Source organism: Oncorhynchus masou, chromosome 21 (genome assembly GCF_036934945.1).
Source record: "Oncorhynchus masou masou isolate Uvic2021 chromosome 21, UVic_Omas_1.1, whole genome shotgun sequence".
Classification (NCBI taxonomy): Eukaryota; Metazoa; Chordata; class Actinopteri; order Salmoniformes; family Salmonidae; genus Oncorhynchus; species Oncorhynchus masou.
In genome coordinates, this window is record NC_088232.1 from 39,302,925 (window position 1) to 39,308,333 (window position 5,409).

General features: G+C 42.1%; 1 long non-coding RNA gene across 1 annotated transcript; it reads left to right on the forward strand.

Moving 5' to 3' along the window:
* Nucleotides 1-1,756: 1,756 nt before the first annotated feature.
* Nucleotides 1,757-5,409, forward strand: LOC135507408 (uncharacterized). Its single transcript, XR_010450661.1, has 3 exons — nt 1,757-2,784; nt 3,036-4,237; nt 4,453-5,409. It is a non-coding gene; the product is annotated as an uncharacterized LOC135507408 (long non-coding RNA).

Sequence of the window (5,409 nt, forward strand, 5' to 3'; positions counted from 1 at the left end):
CATGTGTCCCGAGGAGGGAGCCATTACACTTTATAAAAGAGCCGTAGAAATGATCACTTGGGGACTACATCTGGAGTTGATTACCTATATTTATATAATATATACGTACCAACCTGCTTGATCTGGGCTCTCTGAAATATTTTGAATCGTTTTGATGCACTGTCAAGCCTTCGGCCTACATCATAAGTAACGGAATGGTAGTAAGCCTTGGCTGGAGAACAGAGGCTAAGGCCAACTGGTATAAATACAATGCCATTGTATGGGACACTCCTGCCATGGCTACTTCATTTTGGTAAGAAATAACTTACACTATTTCTCTGTAGTACAGCGGGATATCGAGAACATTCAATTTTCTTCCCCACCAAGTAGTCCCATGATTGATAGCGTTTCAACCAAACCGATCTTGGGCGCGTTGCTGACGCCTGGCAGATTTTACACGTGGATATGTATTTTACAGTTGTGCAAAGTAGAAATACTTCGTTACTGTACTTAAGTCGTTTTTTGGGTTATCAGTAATTTCCTTTACTATTCATATTTCTGTCGACTTTTACTTCACTACATAAAAAATGAAAAAAAGTATGCATGTACTCCGATACATTTCCCCTAACATATTCGTTACTCGCAAAAAAAAATCAATCTGAGGCTGGAAAAAAAGACGAATCATGTTGGATGAAAGCAACATCGGCGAGTCGGCAGACTCTTTGGGGAAATTGTTTTGCATGGCAGTAGGCGACGACATGCAGAGTTGACCCAATCCTCACCAGTTTGGGCAAATCCAAGGGTCCTCCCAATTTTTTTAGTTATTGATTTATTTCACCTTTATTTAACCAGGTAGGCTAGTTGAGAACAAGTTCTCATTTACAACTGCGACCTGGCCAAGATAAAGCGTAGCAATTCGATAAATACAACAACAGAGTTACACAATCATGTCCGACATCGCTTTACCACTACTTACTGATGAGTATCAACTTCCTTGGCTGTATCTATAGTAAATGCTGTATTTTCTCGGAATGATGAATTCATCCTACCGGATGAAATGTCTCATGTTTACCAAAATACTAGCCTTCAAGATCTCGCCGTTGAACTTAAAAAACAAATTGAGATAAGCCTACTGTTAGCTTGCTAGTTAGCTAGAATAAAGTTAGCATGATAATTAGCATGCTAGCTAACATTAGCTAACCGAGCTAGCCAACATTTGCTAATGTAACAAGCGGTGTTAGTTGATTGCTAGCTAATTCTACACCTCAATAGTTCACTAGCAAGTAGATACCTACCTTAGCTGGCTAATATGTACCCAGATTCAGAAGCTTTGTTAGCTGACGCAATCTAACTAAACTGACTTTAGCTAACTAGCTACTGTAGCTAACTTGTAGTTTAATGAATCTGGGTACATTTTAGTCAGCTAACGTTAGTCTAGCCGAACACATTTCCTCTAAACACCTGGTCTAGCTAGCGAACTAATGTTAGCTTTCGAATTTTAGCAAACACCCAGTTAGCTAGCCATTTTATTCCTTGTTCGTTGATAAAGTTGTTATTACCTTGCTAATTACTGTAAACTTAATTGATTGACGTAACCTACTAGCTAGATCAATTAACAGTTTTTTATCATTGTAATATTAAATGGTCACAATCAGTCACTTACCTAATGTTTATAGCTTTAAAAATAGCATCCTACACCTTAAGTATTTGGTGATGGTAGTTATCTAGCTAAGTAACTATTTATATATTTTTTATTATTTCAGAGAAAGCATGTACACCATCTAAATAAGTATGGAGAACTGACAGCAAACACACTGAAGATAAAAACATGTCCCTAAAACTCCCTCCACCATCAAGCAGAGCACATTACTGAAGACAATATCTCAAAAATCCATTGACAAAGCTGTGGTGAAATATGTGGTCCAAGGGCTCCAACTATTCGCTGTTGTAGAACAAGAACCGTTTAGAGAGTTTGTTCAGGATCTGCAGCTTAACTCAAAAGATCTTATCAAGGCCTACACTGCGCTCCAGGATTGATGAAGTCTCCAAGGAAATTAAGAAGAAGATGACTGAGGCCATGAGAGGAATTGACCACATCGCCACCACCACCGACTGCTGGTCTGCAAGAAGACCGAGTTTCATTTGGTGTTATATCCCACTGGATAGACCCAGACTGTCTCAACAGATGCTCTGCAGCCCTGCCTGTAAACGGTTGAGAGGATCGCACACCTTTCATGTGTTGGCAGGCGCCCTAAATGACATCTATTCTTGAGTTTGAAATCCAGGTTAAGATTGTGTGAACAACAACAGACAACGGCTCTAACTTGAAAGCTTTCCAAGTTTTTGGAGAAGGTGAAAACAACGAGACACTGGAAGCAGTGAAGCAGCTCAGCCAGGACAGGAAGATAGGGAAGAGGAACAAGAGGAGAGTGAAGAAGTGGAGTTTGTTGATGTGGCAACGATCCTGAATGAAGATGATGGTTTTGAGTACCAGCTGCAGAAGCACCAGCGCTGTGCTTACCACCTACTCAACTTAGTATCTACAGTCGATGCCCTGAAAGCAACATCCAGTGAGGCTTACAAAAAAGTGTCCCATTTAACATTTGGCAAGTGCCAAGCACTTTGGAACAAATGCGGAAGATACACACTTGCAGCCAAAACGGTTGAAGATGCTTGCAACCTCCAGCTGCTGCACCCAAATGCTACAAGGCGGAACTCCTGGTTCATGGCTGTAGAAAAACTCCTGAGGATCGACAAAGGAGAGGCGGCCATCAGAGTTCCCTGCACAGACTTCAAGGTTCCAATGTAAGTAAGGATGATGTATTTTGTCATAATTTAATGTTGTCTAAATCTGTTGCAGTGTTTTCTGACCTTTTGCTTGGGGACTAATAACTATTTCACATGTTGTAGCCACACACTAAATTGATCCATTTAGTAAACTACTCATCCAGCCATTGATTACTGCAGTTAAATCAGGTGGAACGGTTTGTAGTCCCCTTTGTATAGGGTTAGGAAGCAGAGTAGTATTATTATTATTATTATATATTTTTTTACAGGTTCAATCCAGCTGCACTCATCCTTCCTCACAGAGTATACTTCTACCATGAGCCCAGTTGCTAATGCCATCAACATCCTGCAGGCTGAAATCAATGTCCAGATGTGGTGGCTACTTCCTACTATCAACCTGCTGATCACAAAAATTGACCGAATCAAGTTGTCTCTGAAGTACTGTAAGCCTCTGGTGGATGTGCCACAACTGGGACTGAAGAAGCACTTCAGCCACATATTTCACGACCCTGAGCTGATCGAATCAAATCCAATTTATTTATATAGCCCTTTGTACATCAGCTGAAATGTCAAGGTGCTGTACAGAAACCCAACCTAAAACCCCAAACAGCAAGCAATGCAGGTGTAGAAGCATGGTGGCTAGGAAAAACTCCCTAGAAAGGCCAAAACCTAGGAAGAAACTAGGAAGAAACCTAGAGTAACCAGGCTATGAGGGGTGGCCAGTCCTCTTCTGGCTGTGCCGGGTGGAGATTATAACAGAACATGGCCAAGATGTTCAAATGTTCATAAATGACCAGCAAGGTCAAATAATAATAATCACAGTAGTTGTCGAGGGTAGAGCAAGTCAGCACCTCAGGAGTAAATGTCAGTTGGCTTTTCATAGCCGATCATTAAGAGTATCTCTACCACTCCTGCTGTCTCTAGAGAGTTGAAAACAGCAGGTCTGGGACAGGTAGCATGTCCGGGGGAACAGGTTAGGATTCCATAGCCGCAGGCAGAACATTTGAAACTGGAGCAGAAGCACGGCCAGGTGGACTGGGTACAGCAAGGAGTCATCATGCCATTGTAGTCCTGAGGCATGGTCCTAGGGCTCAGGTCCTCCGAGAGAGAGAATTAGAGAGAGCATACTTAAATTCACACAGGACACCAGATAAGACAGAAGAAGTACTCCAGATATAACAAACTGACCCTAGCCCCCCGACACAAACTACTGCAGCATAAATACTGGAGGCTGAGACAGGAGGGGTCAGGAGACGCTGTGGCCCCATCCGATGATTCCCCCGGACAGGGCTAGAGGGATATCTTCAACCACCAACTTACCATCCTGAGACCAGGCTGAGTATAGCCCACAAAGATCTCCGCCACGGCACAACCCAAGGGGGGGTGCCAACCCAGACAGGAAGATCAAGTCAGTGTCTCAACCCAGCTGATCACAGCTGCAATCCTTAGGATGACGCCACCATCAGAATGGGTAAGACAACATGGTTAATTAACAGTATTTTATTATTCATAAACAGCTGTGTGTTGTGTACATTTTGACACTTCATAGATAGACCACCCATTTAAACTACAATCCTGACTTTGTGGTTCAGCCCTGTTGCTTGGTTTATATAGATGGGGGATAGGGATGGATTCATGTAGACTCATATCTACACGATTTCTATTGTCATCTTCCTTGTATTTCAGGAATGGACGACATCAAGGACCACCTGGAAGAACCCTTGCTGCAGCTAGGCTATGGCACCAGTTCATCAGATGAGGACTTCTTCTCTCCTGAGTGGCGCAGTGGTCTAAGGCACTGCATCTCGGTGCTAGAAGTGTCACTACAGACCCTGGTTCGATTCCAGGCTGTATCACAACCGGCAGTGATTGATCGCTAGGGTTTGGTCGGGGTAGCAGTCATTGTAAATAAGAATTTGTTCTTAACGGACTTGCCTAGTTAAATAAAATAAATGAAGACGTCTCAAGCACAAGAAAGCTCCAAACAGCTGGACAGATACCTGGCCTGTTCAACTGATCATATGGAGTTGCTCAAGTCCTTCCCGGCAGTCTGTAAGCTGTCTCTGAGGCTAAACACACCCTTACCTGCATCAACTGGCTTTGAAAGGCTGTTCAGCATTGCAGGACTTGTTTTCAGCCCCAGGAGAGCAAGGGTAGATTCCATAAACTTTGAAAACCAGCTTTTACTGAAGATGAACCATAAATCCTTCAACTTCACATAATGACAGCTTGATGCTAGCAAGGACACGGATGCCTTATGCGTTTTGTTCATTTATTTAAAAACTTCACCAGTTATAGATGTCCTTGTTACATTGGCATGACCTGACACACTGATTTCAAATACAGTTCCATCAGTGGTGATGTCCTTATTGCTAAAGTGACGTTGTGTGTAGTTCTGTACATGTACTTTTTTATTTTATGTATAGGGTCTATTATAGCATGTTTTTTCTAAAGCAAAGTGACTGTGATTGTAAGCTTACGTTTACTGGCTATATTCCTTCATTAAGGCTTCATTCTATTTTGTCTGTGAGATATATTTTGAAGTGTTGCCTATTTGAGAATCCTCATCATTTAAAAAAATCTGAGCTCTTCTTGCATCCGTAAGACTGTTACCTTTCAGAAAAGCTCAAACCAAATAAAAGG